The sequence below is a fragment of the Natrix helvetica genome (assembly GCF_964273705.1).
Source record: "Natrix helvetica genome assembly, chromosome: Z".
NCBI classification, from domain to species: Eukaryota; Metazoa; Chordata; class Lepidosauria; order Squamata; family Natricidae; genus Natrix; species Natrix helvetica.
Window position 1 is genome coordinate 122,330,246 of NC_138554.1, and position 16,579 is coordinate 122,346,824.

The window sequence follows — 16,579 nt, forward strand, 5'->3', positions numbered from 1 at the left end:
GGACTTCCCTGTCCGGAAGTGAATCTTGGGGGTTTGGGACGGAGGTTACTGCTAGCAAGCGGAGGGGATCGTCGTCTGAAGTCGGGGGTTAGAACTCGAAGAGGGCTTCCTGATTTGGACCCGAGTTTATTAAAAAAAAAAAAAAACAAGCCCATCTTTCTTTTTGCTCTTCTCATTTTCAGCCAGAGAATTTGTCTGGAAAGAGGCTCTCCGTGATTGTCTGAGACTATTCTGCGATAAACTGTGATTTGCTAAAGCAGGATCGAGCATCCTGCTTGAGGGGTACACGAGGTTCTGAGCCATCATAGATGGTTGGGAGTGCATGGTGTGCCAAAGCACAAGCCAACTGCATTGTGACTTGGTGTTTTGCATGAACCAGACACAGATAGGTGTTACTAATAAGGGAAAATATTAATAGCTCAGAATTGAAATAAGGGTTGATACATGTTCCCCATTAGGGACTTTTAGAAGTCCTCACAGCCAAGTTAAAGCACTTACCCAATTGGCCTAAGCTCAATACCTGGGAAGATACAGGAAAAAAGAACAGATCTGTGAACACCTAGAAACAAAGTTATAACTAGCAGCCCCCATGGGTTTGTTAAAAACAGATCATGCCAAACCGATCTTTCTTTGACAAAGTAAATAAGTTAGTAGAGCAGTGAAATGTTGTGGACATAGTATATTTAGACTTCAACAAGGCATTTGACAAAGTAGACCAAAACCTACTTCTTGGTAAGCTAAAAAAATGTGGGTAGACAGCATCACCACCAGATGGATTTGTAACTGACTGACAAACTCTACTCAACGAGTAGTCCTCAAGGGTACTACATTTACATGGAAGGAAGGAAGCAATGGGGTACCAAAAAGTTCTGTCTCAGGCCCAGTACTTTTCAATATCTTCATAAATCATTTAGATGAGGGAATAGAAGGGGAATTCATCAAATTTGCAGATGACATTAAACTGGCAAGAACAGCCAACACTCTAGAAGACAAACTCAGGATCAAAAAAGATATTGGCAGACTTGAACAATGGTCCCTATCCAGCAAAATGAAATGAAAAGCAAGGTTTTACACCTGGGCAGGAAAAATCAAAGGCACAAGTATAGATTAGGCGAAGCCTGGCTCAAAAATGTAACTGAGAGGAACATTGGAGTCCTAGTGGATGATCACTTAAACATGAGTCAGTAGCGTGCTGCAGCAGCCAAAAATCTAACACAATCCTTAGACATAGAATCAAAATTAACATGAAGTATTAGTACCACTTTAAAGCCTTAGTAAGGCCACACCTGGAATGCTGCATCTAGTTTTGATCACATTACAAAAAAAAAAATGTTGAAACTTTGGAAAAAGTGCAAAGAAGAGCAACCACGATGATTAAAGACCTGAAGACTAAAACATGAAAAATGATTGCAGGATTTTTTTAAAAAAGATTTTTTTTTATTTTAATTGAACAAAAACACAAAAAAAGAATCATCCTTCAATACATCTTGTAGAAAGCGTGTCGATTGGTTACAAATAACTTTCGTGCATTTCTTCCATAGTCATTACTTGTAGTTCATAATAGATTATTCACTTTAAATCAAAAATCTTTAATATATTACCATCAATATATCACAATTCTCATTTGACTAGAATTATTTGAACGTGCTTCTGCCTGAACTTATTCATATTTAAAAACACAACCACATAATGGCACTTGTTAGCTATTTCAAAAATCCTCCAATAACATTACATTTTTATGACATATTCTGAGTAAAAATCAATTAATAAAGTTTCTAGGTCCCCCCCCCCCTGCTGTTTGGAATATTATATCCAAGTTGATTTTACCAATACCAGAGCATGTATATATTATTTAACAATATCCATTAACATTTCCTTGTTGTTGTTATAATTAGCTAAAAGTCATTTACTATTTATATCAATATATATTTATATATATTGCTTTGTACAGTTCTTTTAATTCCATTTTTAACCTCCATTCCAACTGTACATATTCAATTTTTATTGTATTTTGATATATTTGGCATGGACTGTACACCGCCCCGAGTCCCTTTTTGGGAGAGGGGGCGGTCTAGAAGCATGAATAATAATAATAATAATAATAATAATAATAATAATAATAATAATAATAATAATAATAATAATAATAATAATAATAATATCTCAACTCCTCTCGTCACAACCAAAAAATAAAAATAAAACATTACACCTTTATGACAAAAGCTAAATAGATTTTTTTTGGTAAAATTTATAAGTCTTTTTCCCAGGTCACAATTTGCAATCTATCTCCAGATTTCTTTTACTAGTTTAACAGTACATAATATATATCATTTAAATTGTATCCATTATCATTCCATTATTGTTAATTATAGTTATTTAATTGTTAATGAATAAATATTTAATAACAATCTAAAATTACTAAATTCCTACTTATTGCTCAACCAAGATTAATTAATTTTTTATTAAGAACTTTCATTGTCAACCTGTATCTTTCCCATAAGAAAACAGTCTTATCTCTCTTGCCAATTGTGGTGTCAGTCTTCTTTTCATCTCCTTTATAAGGTTTTTATAGATTTCTCTCCACACTTTGTTGCTTAGAGGATCTCTCAGGTAATCTCGTTGCCCTCCAATTATTTTTAAAATTAGCTTGTGTTTGGTTATTAATTGTCCTTCTGAAAGAGTTTCTTTTCTTAAATCCATCATCATTACTCTTTTTCCCTCTTTTGTATCTTGAAATCTGAGGTAGAGCTCCAATTCGTCGAAATCCCTCTTCCATGTTCCCTTCATTCCACTTTCATCCACATTTGCTCCATTAATAAAATCATCAGTTGTCTTGTCTTTATCTTCTATATCTTCATTCTCCCCTTTAATTTTTGGGGCTCCAGTCCCTTTATCTTTTGATGTGAGAAATACTAGTTTTTCCAACTTCTTCTCAATTCTCCCATATCCTTCCAATAAATTTAGAATTCCAGCCAAAATATTTTGAAATTTTAAGGTTTCCTCCTCTGAATGTTGATCCATGTTTCCAAAAAAAGAAAAAGAAAAGAAAAGAAAAACTAATAGCCATTTCCACCCTAGTCTTCCAAGCCTCTTTTATTTTTTAATTTTAGGTTGATTTAAGCACAAGGGGTATTTTTTGCTTTTCAAAAGAGAAGGGTTCTATTTTATTTTGTTTTTTCTCCCTTTCTCTCCCCTACCAAAATAGTTCTCACGGGTACCTGTAAAAACAATTCGTGCCCTTGGCTCTTTATCAGTTTGTATAAACAATTTACAAACCCTTCTGTTACAAAGTCAGTGAAAACAAAGAGGAAAAAAAAGAGATACATTGTTTCAAAAACTTCAGCTTCCGACTTCCGAGTGGCTAGTTGCTACTTTCCACTTTCACTATCTCAGGCTTAGATGAAATAAAGTTCTTTAATAAAATTTAATAACAAGTAATAGGAAGGATTGTTAAAGACAAAAGGGAAGGTTTTAGTCCAGAAATCAAAAGATAAAGTAACAAAGAGCATAGGAAAAAAAAAGGTTGATCCTTTAATTGAAGAAACAAACAAGGTTACAAGCATTTCAATCCACAAAATATGGTTACAAAGAAAAAAAAACTTTCCAATGCAATCCAGTATTAATTAATTTCACAGCTTAATTCTTGCTTGAGGATCTGATTTGGTTTTAAAAAAAAAGGTTTCTCTGGGCAGTTTTTCCAAAATAGAAAAAAGGTCTCACCAGATGGATTCACTTTTTCTTTTCACTTCCTTCCGGAGCGTCCCGACTTCATCAGCCTGGAGGCTGTCTGTTTACCGCTGGCTTGAAGAACTTCCCTTGGGTCAATCAGGGACTTTGCGATGTCCCTAAAATCAGCAAGGCTTTGTCTTCCTGGTCACCGTCTCTACGGGATGGTTTAGTTTCAGCTGGACCGCCCAGCGGCAAAAGTGTCAACGGTGGTCTCAGAGTATCGAGACCGCACGTTGTGTCATCGCAACGTGGCTCCTCCTTTCTCCCATGATTGCAGGATTTTGGTTTGGCTGGTCTAGAGAAAAGAAAGACTACAGGGGACATGATAGCAGTGTTCTACTATTTGAAAGAGGAGGGGGATCAATTTATTTTCCAAAGCACCAGAAGGCAGGACAAGAAACAATGGCTGAAAACTAATGAAGGAGAAAAACAACCTGGAATTAAGGAAAAACTTACTAAGAGTGAGGACAATTAACCAGTGGAACAGCTTGCCTTTAGAAGTTGTGAGTGCTTCATCACTGGAGGTCTGTAGAGATTCTCACTACAGGTTCACAGATAAATCTGAAATAAACCTCTACGTGCTTCAACGATGCTCTAAAAGGATGCAAATGACCAGCTGACTGCAAGGAATATACCGTATTTTTTTGGAGTATAAGATGCACCAGAATGTAAGATGCACCAAGGTTTTAAAGAGGCTAATTAAAAAAAAAAAGTTTTTGCACTCTGCAGACCTCCCCAAAACAGCCCATTTTTCTTCAAAAAAAGGGCATGAATAGCCTTTAGGAGGCTTGTAGAGTGCTCCTAGGGGATAGGGTGGGGGCAAAAAATGGTCCTTTTTCACAAAAATCACCCCGTTTTTTGAAAAAAAAGGGTATGCATTGCGTTTAGGAGGTTTATAGAGTGCTCCTGGGGGCTGGGGGGGGCAGAATTGAGCAAAACAAGGCACATTCTTCGCTCATTTCTGCCCTTCCCAGCCCCCAGGAGCACTCTGAAAGCTCCTAAAGGCTATGCACGGTCATTTTGGTGAAGGGGCAAAAAAAATGTTTCAGTAGGCAAAAAATGCTGTACTCAGTGCATAAGACGCATCCAGATGTTCAGCCTCTTTTTTGAAGGAAAAAGGTGCATCATACTCCGAAAAATATGGTAAATCCTTCCATGCCGCATTATGCTGTCAGAGCTAAGGAAGCTTCTTGGATGAGAAGCGAGAAGAAAAAACAAGAAAGTCCAGTTACTTCCTGAAAAAGCACCTTTGGGACAACCATGACCTGGATGACTGAGAATCTCTACAGACTTTTACCTATACAATTTGGGATGAACACCCTTTGAATGGTGTGGGAGTAGGAATGGATTTCCAGAGAAAAAAAATGCAGATTGTAGGAATCAGGAGCACTACTGAGATGACCCTGAGGACACAGGTATACCTCCAAGTGCTTCAACAACCATCTAAAAGGATGCAAATGACCAGCTGTCTGCAAAAAATATAAATTCTTCCATTTCCCACTATCCTGTCAAAGCTGAAGAAGCTTCTTAGATGAGAAGTAAAGCGTCTTCAAAGAAAATGGACGTTAGTCCTTACCTGATACGCTCATTTTCTGGAAGAGTAGAGACAGCAGCCAGATTGGATATGCTCCGTCCATTAACCAATCGGACTGAGTCTACACTTATGATGTCATCGGGCCTTTGTGGCTCCTCCCCAATTTCAGATGAAGGAAAACTTTAGACTCAAGTGAGAATTGTGAGCAAAAAGTGAAAGTCCATAGTCATTGTATCGCTCTCTCTCTCTCCTTCGCACAAGGAATCCCCTCGCATGACCCATACCAGGGCGGGGCTGGCTGCTGTCTCTACTCTTCCAGAAAATGCGCATATCAGGTAAGGACCAATGCCCATTTTCCTGTTATTGTAGAGACTGCAGCCAGACTGGGATGTACCAAAGAGTGTGAAATTGTAAAAAAAGGTCCGTTAGGGCACAAGCACTTGTTGCAGCACCCTGCGCCCAAAGGCTGCATCAGCTGACACATACTTGTCCAATTTGTAATGACGTATGAAGACTGTGGGAGACACCCAGGTGGCCGCCCGGCAGACTTCTTCCAAGGTGGCCTGAGTGGACCAAGCCGCAGATGTCGCAGCGCTGCATGTAGAGTGAGCTGTAATGTTTGCAGGGACCTGTATGGATTGAAGTTTATAAGACAGTTTAATACAGGCTCTTATCCAGCGCCCCAGACTAGATGATGAAGCTTTGGTACCCAAGGAGGCCTGGCGAAAGGAGATGAAGAGAGCTTCCAAGTGGCGGAACGAGGCAGTGTGGTCGATGTAGATCTTGAAGGCACGATGTACGTCAAGAGTGTGCCACTTGCGCTCCCTCTCGTGACGGGGAGATGGACAGAAATCAGGTAAGGTCAACTCCTGACCTCGGTGGAAACAGCTATTGACCTTCGGTATGAATGTTGGGTCCAGCCTTAAGACAACTTGGTCTTAAATTGCAGGCAACTGGCAGTCAGCAGAATTAGCCCGCAGTACTACATTCTAACTACTGCACCACCATGGCTCAATCTATATCAATATTTCTCAGTCTTGGCAGTTTGAAGATGTAGACTTTGACTCCCAGAATTCTCTACTTAGAATGCTGGCTGAGGAATTTTGTAACTTGAAATCTGAATCTATTAAAGATTTATTGAAGTCTTGATCTATATTAGCCAATAGAGTTCACCTAACTACCAAGACCAATCATTTGAGGAACAGACAGGTTTTTAATGGTTTATAAAAGGTTAACTGGATTGGGTCTATCCCAGTGATGGCGAACCTTTTCGATACCGAGTGCCCGAATCATAATGCACAAGTTTCCAGGCCGGAGCCCTGGAAACCTGAAGATCAGCTGGCCAGTGCAGATGTGCACACTGGCCACCTGGTCTTCAGATTTCCGGTGTGCGCATGCCCGCCATCCAGCTGGTCTTTGTGTGTGCTGGAGCTCTGGAAAGACCAGATGGCCAGGGTGCACGAAGATCAGTTGCCGCACCAGAAATCAGAAGAGCAGCTGTCGACGGTGCACGTGCCTATAGAGAGGGCTCTGCGTGTCATAGGTTCGCCATCATGGGTTTATCCTAATCTCTGGAGGAATATTGTTTCATAGGGCAGGTACTGATATAGAGAAGGTACTATACCAATGAAAATGCTGTATTTTTATCCAGGCAGTACAGGTAGTCTTTGAGCTATGACCACAATTGAGCCCAAACTTTATCTTGTTAAGTGAGATTGTTGTTAAGTGAATTTTGCCCCATTTTACAACAAATTGTGCCATATTTCCTGAACGAATCACTACACTTGTTAAGTTAGAAACACAGTTGTTAAGTGGATATGGCTTCCCCATTGACTTTGCTTGCAAGAAGGTCTCAAAAAGTGATCATATGACCCCCAAGGCCACTGCAGCCATTATGAAGTTGCAAAGATGTTTTATAGATTTACTGAAGTAGATAGATGCTTTTTTGGCATTCAAAGGGCCTGAAGGAATTGGTGAACCAGAGAAACGTGATGTGACTGAAGTTTTTGTCTTTGCCCTGTGAAATTTTGTTTCATTTTTTTTTACCATGATGTATTTCAAACCTTCCTTGCAATTGGGCAGCTGTAAGGAAATAAAATTATGTAAATAAACAAGCAAGCAAACAAATTCATTTAATAGCTGGGACCTAATCTCAGATACCATACAAAATGTAATTATAGAATGCAACTCATCTCAACTTACAACCTGAATTGGGAGAGGTACATCTGCCGCTAAGTTATACCATTGTTAAGTGTCATATGACTGCACAATTTTATAATATTTTTTGCCATAATCATCAAGTGAATCTGGCTTCCCTCATTGACTTTGTGGAAGTTGTCTAGGAACAATTCAGATGGTTGGTTGCCAATCACCAAAATGGCAGTTAGATAGTATAGCCTTTATTGTCATTGTACATCATGTATACAATGAAATTGGTTTTAGCCTCAAAATAGTCCATGGATAGACACTATTTTTAAACCTATTTGTTCGGCTGGCTGTGCTTTGATGTCTTCTGCCCAGTTGTAGAAGTGTGAAGAGACACTGACCAAGGTGTGAATCATCTTGGAGTAGATGATGGTGAAGATGATTCAATAGTTGTAACTGTGAGGATTTGTTGTGTCACTTTTTCCAGTGTTGTAACTTCAAATGGTTGTTAAACAAATGGTTATAAGTTGAGGACTAACTGTGCAGCAGTGAACTTTCGCACTGGCATTTCCAATTGCAGAGAAATGGCAGAAATTTTGCTACTATGGGCTTGTTCCAACCCCATCACAAAATAGCAATTTTTGAAGCAATAATTTTGAGATTGGGTGACAGGGTTATATCCTGAATATTATGGAGGGCCATATGCAAAATAATGTATAAATATTTGTTTGTAAAAAAACATATTTGTATATTGATAGACCAATCAATATACAAACTTAATTATCATTTAAATTTGGGAAAATATACATTTTGGCAATTATGATAATTTTTAAACATAACCAATATCCTGGACAGAGTTAAACCAATTTCACAAGATGCTGAACTCATGATTTTGTATAACTTCTACTTCTCCTTTCCATGGAATCTATTCACAGAAACTCAGGTCAACAGTTTGATGGAAGTCTAAAGTAAAGCAATTAACCAGAGAGGTACTTCTTTAGAAATAAATTAAGAATGAGAAGTTAGTTGTTGAAATTAAAAGGACAGATAACATGCTTTATTGTGTTTTGATGAAGAAAATTATTTTCTGAAACGTATTTTGGCCGTGTTAGTCCGCAAAGTTTCTTTTAAATGCTAAATACAAAAGGTTTTAGATTTTACAGTTGAAGAAAGGGCAGACAGTAACATTATTGTTATGGCATGATGGTGAAAGCATATGGGTGTAAGCTAAACAAAAATTTCCACCAGTTTTAGGTATGGAGAGGTCCAACTTAAATGCTGAAGTGTACATATTTTCATGCTTCTGAGGTTGAAAAACATAGATATAGATGAATAGCATTCTTTGTGCGTTGGAATGTGTTTTTGACCTTGGTATTTGATTTTTGTTTAAACTATTTTTGTTTTTATTCCTTCTATCACCTAGAATCACTTTGTAGAAATAAATGAATGACTCCATTTTACCCTTGAGCCAGACTTTAATGATAACGCTATATTTTGAGTCACATTAGCCTAATAGTGGCATGGCAGACTCAACATAGTCACTCATCCCATAATCACCTCATGGAGGAATTACTTTAACAAGCTGTACATGGGATTGTCCTTGAAGGCCACTTGGAAGTCACATCTGGTCCAGAATGCAACAACTGAACTGCCCACCTGTTGGCTTCTGGGGGCAATTCAAAATGCTGATTATCACCTATAAAATTCTTTTTGGCATTGGGAGTATCTGAGGGATCATCCACCAGTTGAAAGTCGCACTCATGTTATCATGGGATGCCGCAAACATGTAAAGATGAGCCAGTTGCCAAGTGCACAAAATGTGATCATATGACTATGGGGGATGTGAGATCATCGGAACTTCTAAATCAGGTTGTAAATACCTTTTGGTGTTGTAACTTTGATTGGTTGCTAAGCGAGGTCTATCAGTATCTACAAACATGCCCCTACTCTTTTTTCATGTATCAGGATTCATAAAGCCTTTAATAGTAGGCTAATCTAAATCAGCATCTTAAATGAAGTCAAATTTATTATGTTTATATGAGACTATTCATGGAGGAGTAACACCTCCTTAAAAAAACCTTGGTCCAGCTAGCTCGGCTGGTAGCACTTTGTAAGGGCTCCTTTCCAGGCTTACAGGAGAAGACGGTCAACGGTTTTGAAGGCGGAAGAAGGCTCTATGCCCCAATGGCAGATAAAGCAGTAGAACCATCTTCTAGAAAAAGGGAAACTCTGATTACAAACCTCCACTGCCTTGTGGCTATATCCACTACTGGAAAAGGCTTCAGGAGTCAACCTCAAGGCAAAATCTGGACCCAGAGTCCCAAAAGCAGTGCGTGACTATGTACCATCACATTCTGGTAACTCCTGTGACACAGCTGGAACCAATCATATCAGCTCTGCCATTCCATTGGACTATTTCAGCTGGGGGGTGGGTGGGATCTGCTGCTTCAATAACAGTCTATCCTCCATATTAATCTACCAAGGCCTCGTGCTGGAGAGGACACTCCAGCTTTGCATACAGCATTGAAAGACACTCATTTGGTGGGTTGGGGCAGAGAGCAGACCCGGAGCCAGCAAAATCTGGGGGCTGGGCAGGGGACAGAATGTATCTGCCCTCAGTGTGGAAGGGATTTCCACTCTCAAATTGGCCTTTTTAGCCACACTAGATGCTGTTTTAGGACCTCTTTCCAGAGCACGATACCATAGTCTTTTGAGACTGAAGGATGCCAATGATTCATTTTCAATACTATATCCCACATAACACTCAAGACCTATGTCTCTTCCCTCCACCACACATTTCTCTGAAGAAAACAAAGGTGACATATGCTGAGTTCTTATTTCCAATCACTAGATTATAGCCGTTAAAAATAGAGGGTGACTCACTGCATCTCATTTTACAGTAAGCTTCTGAAACCAAGCTTAAAATGTATGCAAGGGAAACTTTTGTTTAATCCTAGCACAAGTCAGGAAAAAAATTCTAAAAGTAAAAAAAATTGTTTTAGTGATGTTTTTGTAAACCTGAGGGGATAAAAATCATTGAGACAGCTAGAAGTTTTCCTTGAGTGCTCTTGACATTTTCTAGTGTGCTCTTGACATTGTGGTTTTTCATAGGCAGCTTTCACCTAAATGTTCCTATTATCTTCATTACAGACTGTGTAAAGTCTGTGTAAAAACAATGTAAAAATGTCTTATTTTCCCATATCAATTGATTTGTGATCATACTATTGTATACAGAAAAGTTATGAATATATGAACTCTGAATATGAATAGATAAGTAGCTAAAGGTTAAGGACAGAAACATACTTTGAAGCTGTTTTTTATAGTTATATTTATAAACAATTTTTGGTTTGTTATGCTCAGAGTATAGTTGTATGGCAGATACATGAATATAACATGTTTTCCCAAAAATAAGACCTATCCTGATAATAAGCCCTAGCATGTTGTGCCTGATGTAAACCCTACCCCTCAAAATAAGCCCTACTTAAGATCCTGCGCCACCGTCCATCCGCTCATTCCATCTTGTTGCTCATGGTGCCACAGCCATGACATGAGGAGCTATCCCACATGTCCCTCACTGACTTACCTCAGGGCCCACACAACCAGGCTATCCATGTCTCAACACCTGCCTCATGGCAGCAGCACCAGTAATTATGTACAACAGGAGCTCACCTGGCTGACGGCCCACTTCTTCTGGTTGCTCATGGCTGCAATGGAGCAGGAGCCGAGTAGTGCGGTTGTGCCACAGCTGTGAGGTGAAGAAGTTGAGATAGCTGTGGGAGCCCTGAAGTAAGCCGGTACGGGGTGCATGAGGCAGCTCCACCGCCCCCTGCCTTGTGGCATCGGCACTAACACTCTGTGTGGCCTCCTGCATCGATGTGAGCAAGTAGAAGAAGTGGGCCTCCAGTACATGGGGGGAAAATAAGGCATCCCCTGAACATAAGCCCTAGTGCTTATTTTGGGGTCCAAAAGAAAATAAGACCTAGGTAGTTATAAGCATTTTATGCTAGGCAACACTGTTGTGATTTAGAAAATACCATTGGCTTACCTGAATGGTTGTTTTCTGGGCACTGCGGGAGAGTACAAGCATGGAATTAACACAGTCTATCTGCCCTAGGACTGAGTGAGTTTTTCTTGACCACTCTTCCCTTTGCCTCATTGAGATCAGTTTAAAAGTGAAGATGTAACCATACAGGATGGCCGTTCCTTAGTCACTCAAAGCCAATAGTCTTGAACACCTTGGTAGACCCTGGGTAGGTTTGGACTCTCCCGCAGCACCCAGAGAATGACTGTTCAGGTAAGCCAATGGTATTTCTTCATGCGCTGCTTGGAGAGTCCAAGCATGGGACATACCCAAGCTATTGTGTCCCAGGGTGGGTAGTGTCCAGAGTGTCCAGAGCCTCTGCAACCTTTTATAAAATCCTTCTTCCGAAAGAGGCTTCAGTTGGGGCAAAGGTGTCAATCTTGTAATTTTTGATAAATGCTGTAGGAGAAGCCCACGTGACTGCTCTACAAATGTTGATAATGGACGCTTGGGTTGCCCACGCTGCTGAGGTGGCAGCACTCCTTGTCGAGTGTGCTGTCACGCGACGTGGTGCGACCTTGCCCTCATGCTCGTAGGCCAACTTAATGCAGGCCCGCAACAAATGCCCAATGGTGTGAGATGACGCTTTGCGGCCCAGCGACCCAGGATGAAAGGAGATGAAAAATGATTTGGAATGTCAGAAGTCCTTAGTTCTCTTGACATAAATGCGGACAGCATGTCTCACATCCAACTTATGCCAGTCATGTTCCTTAGGATGCTTAGGTTTGGGGCAAAAGTTGGGAAGGATCACTTCCTGGGATCTATGAAAAAGAGTGTTGACCTTAGGGATGAATGTGGGGTCAAGTCTCAATATGCCTCTGTCAGGATGTATAATGCACAGCTCTTCCCTGACGGAGAGAGCAGCTAGTTCAGATACCCTTCTAGCGGATGTAATGGCCACTAGAAAGGCAGTCTTAATAGTCAGGTGATGAAGGCTTGCCTTTTGAATTTGTTCGAAGGGTGCTCCCGTTAATGCTTGCAGAACAAACGGCAGGTTCCAAGATGGGTAACGGTGAATTGTCTGAGGACTGATATTCACCGCACCCCTCAGGAAGCTCTTGAGGTGGGTGTTGACTCAAGGGACAAGAAGAGTTGTTAGTGAGAACGGTGGACAGAGCCACAACCTGACAACAGAGCATGTTGCGTGCCAGGCCTCTGTCCAGTCCCTCCTGGAGAAAGTCTAGTAATTATGGGAGTGAGGCAGAAATGTCTCTTATGCCACTCCGAAAAGGCGACCTATATGGCTTCATATTTCCTAGTCGTGGAAGGCCTTCTGGACGCTTGGATACTTTGGATGACCTTGTCAGAAAGATTCTGTTTCCTCAGGAGGTCCCACTCAAGTGCCAGATGGCTAGTTGCAGCCACTGGGGATCTGGATGACAGACAGCCCCTTGGCTGAGGGAGATTTGCTCCTGAGGAATTCTCCATGGTTTCTGAATGGAGAGACTGACAAGGTCCGCATACCAGGACCTCCTGGGCCAGTGAGGTGCTACAAGGATGTTCTTCGCTTCCTCCGCCAGCAGCTTGGTCACTACTTGCGGAATGAGCGGGAGAGGGGGGAATGCGTATAGCAGTCCTGAGGGTCATTTGCACCTCAGCGCATCCGTGTCCTCCACCAGGGGAGAGTGGTAGCGAGAAAAGAATCGCAGTAGGTATGTGTTGGTGTGAGTGGCAAATAGGTCTACTTGCGGTTTGCTGAATCTCCGCACGATCTGTTTGAAGAGGTCGGGTGCAGCTGTCACTCAGAGTTGTCGATCATCTGCCGACTCAGCCAATCTGCCTTCTGGTTGTTGGTCCCGGATATGTGGTCTGCTCTTATGGATGCTAGGTGGCGTTCCGCCCACCTGCCCAGGGACTCTGTCTCCGCCATGAGTCTTTTGGAGTGAGTGCCGCCTTGCCTGTTTATGTGGGCCTTTGTTGCTACATTGTCTGTTAGTAACAGTACATGATGGCCCACAATCCGGGATGAGAACCGGCGTAAGGCAAGTCGGGCCACTCTCAGCTCCAGCCAGTTTATGCTGTGATCAGCTTTTCTCTGGGTCCACTTGCCCTGAGCGAGTTGACCCTGACAGTGTGCCCCCCATCCTTGTAGGTGGCATCAGAGGTCACCACAATTCTTTTGGGTTCCTTGAACAGGCACCCCTTCTGTACTGCCACTGTTCACCACCAAGATAGGGAGCGAACCACTTTCTGCGGTAGCCGTACATGCTTTGGGGAGTTGCTGGCCTTTGCCCTTTGTATTGGCAGGAGGAACCACTGTAGTTTCCTGGCATGGAGTCACACCCAGGGAACTACCTTCAGGTATGATATCATGATGCCTAGAAGTTGCGAAAGCTTGATGATTGGAACTGACCTGGACTGCTGGCATTGATGCACCCTGGTCCGGAGATTTTTCAGCCAGTCTGGTGACAGGAATACCTGCAAGAGGTCAAGTCTATGATGGTGCCAAAGTGTTGGATGCGTGTGGTTGGCTCAATATAGCTCTTCTTCCAATTCACCAAGCAGCTGTGTCATTGTAGAGCCCATATGGTCATCTGAACGTCCCGTCGGGCCTGGTCGCGGCTGGAGGAGTGAATTATGATGTCATCTAGGTAGCATTCTAGATGAATCGGACGGTTCCAGACATGGGCCACCACCACTGCAAGGATCTTTATGAAAGTTCTGGGTGTGGACGAGAGGCCAAAGGGGAGAGCCCTGTACTGGTAGTGCCTCCCGTCGTAGTGGAATCTCAGGAACCTCCTATGAGCTGCATGGATAGGAACGTACAGGTAGGCCTCCTTTAAGTCTATTGAGGTGAGCAGGTCTCCCTGTCTTATGCAATTCAGGATGGAGTGGAGGGATTGCATATTGAATCGTTTGTAGGCCAGATGCTGATTTAGGCGCTTCAGATCCAAGATGGCCCTTCACCTCTCTGAGCCTTTCGGGACATGGAATGGAATAGAATCCCTGCTTTTCCTGATCCTTTGGCACAGGTTCTATGGCCCTTATTTGGAGAAGAGGGAGAATCTCTGCCTGCATGAGGTCTCTTTTTAGGGGGCTCTTGGGAGTCGGACAACGAATGAATGTCCTTTGGGAAAAGGATAGAAATCCTAGGACTAGGCCTTTCCTGATCGTGTTGATGACCCATGAGTCTATGGTGATTTCCTCCCACCTGTCGGTGTAAAGCTGAACCGACCCCCTACAGGAGGGACCCCTTGATGGACACTTGCCGTGACGGAATTGGCGGGAGTTGGCACCTCCATGAAATGGCTTTCAAAAGGAATGCTGTTGCTGCCTACCCCTTGCCCCGAAGGAGTTCCTATCTTGGCCCCTATCACCTGCCTGGGGGTAGGATCTATGGTAGGGGTAGGAGGTTGATGCCTGGGCGGACTCCTGCACTCGAAATGACTGTTTCCTAAAGGAGCCAGAGCCCTTCCGCTCATTCTTCTTTAAGGTGGCTGGAAGGATCTTCCGTTTGTCCTTCGTCTCAATTACAAATTTGTCCAGAGCGTCCCCAAAAAGTTGTTCCTCTTTGAAGGGAGTGGAAGCAAGCTTCCACTTTGCCTTCATGACTGCCTGCCAGTGGCGAAGCCACAACAGGCGGCATGAAGTTACATTGGATGCCAGCGCCCTAGATGCGAACTTTGCTGCATTCAGCGAAGCGTCTGCTGAGTACTCTACAGCGGTGATGATTTTGCTGAGGTCGTGACGCCAACAAGATCCCCCAGAGGGAGGTTTGGATCTCAGTTGTCTCAGCCAGAGGAGGGATGCTCTAGTGAAAAATGAAGCAGAGGTGGATGCCCTGATGGCCCAGGCAGCCGCCTAATGTGTTTTATGGCACGCCTTCTCAGATCTTTTGTCTTCTGCCTTGAGACCTTCCAGAAGGTCTGCTGGCAGGTTCGAATTGGAGGTCAATGAGACCACCGGGGCATCCACCTCAGGCAACTTCAGAACATCCTCTATCCTGCTTTCTACAAAATAAAGGGATTTATCCCCTCTGCTAGGGTTGGTCAAGGTACCGGGTTGAGCCCACTGCCTTTGGACCATGTCCATGAATAAATCTGGCACCGGAATCAACTCCTGAGTAGGAGCTGTTTCCTTGAACAGGCCTTCCTTGGGGTCCTTGGTGGAGGAGGGTGTAACGGTTGCACTCTTAGAAGTAGACCCTAATTCTGTGGCTGCCTTGGCCTTCTGAAGGATGGACTTAAACAGGGAGGGCTTGAACAACCCCGTGAAGGCTGCCTTATCGGGAGGCAGACCTCGTCCTCCAATAATTCGAATTCTTCGGCCTCCTCCTCCTCCCAGACTGACTCCGCTGTGGTAACCGAGATGCCGGGAGAGGCTGGAGACTGGTCTCTGGCCTCTGCCGGGGGCGGTCTAGGTTTAGAAGCCCCGGTCGCATGGGCCTCCTTCTGCCTAATCCCCTCGGCTATGCCCTGGGAGATGGCCTGAGCAATTACTTCTTTCATCTCTGCAGACAGGGCTGGGCCTCTGTCTTCCCTGGGGCGAGATTTTGACGGAGCGAGCCGGCTCCTGCCCCCACCCAAACTGGTTCCCACCTCTGCTGGGAGGATGCCCTGGAAGGGTTCCAGTTCCTCCCTGAGGGACGAGCTGGGTGATTCTGGGTAACCCCAGGATGCATCAGGGGAAGACTCCCTCGAAATCTCTCCTACTGACGAGGGCGACCTGTTCCCCTGAGGCAAACTAGGCTTCCTTTCCTTCCTTTCCTTCCTCTGAACTGAGGGTGGGCCTGGCAATGTCTCTACATGGTCATGGGATTTATTTTGCCTTTGGGGCCGAGAGAGTTTTTGCTCCACAGGCTTGTGCTTTCGGGACCCCTCCCTGGGCTTGTCACTGCTCCCTGATGGATTCGGGGAGGTCTTTTTAGGGGTGCCCCTTTCTCCCTTCCCCCCTTTGGATGGGGGTTCTAGTCTACTGCATTTGGCAGAAGGCCCTGCCTGCACCTCCTGCACCTCCAAATCTCTGTCTGCCATGATGTCCTGCAGGCCTCGATTGAGTGAGTCCTGGAGGAGAGGGTTGACTGGTCAGTAGACAGGCACCGGGTGCGAGCCAGCCAGCTACGAAGCACCTGCAGATCAACAGTGGAGAGG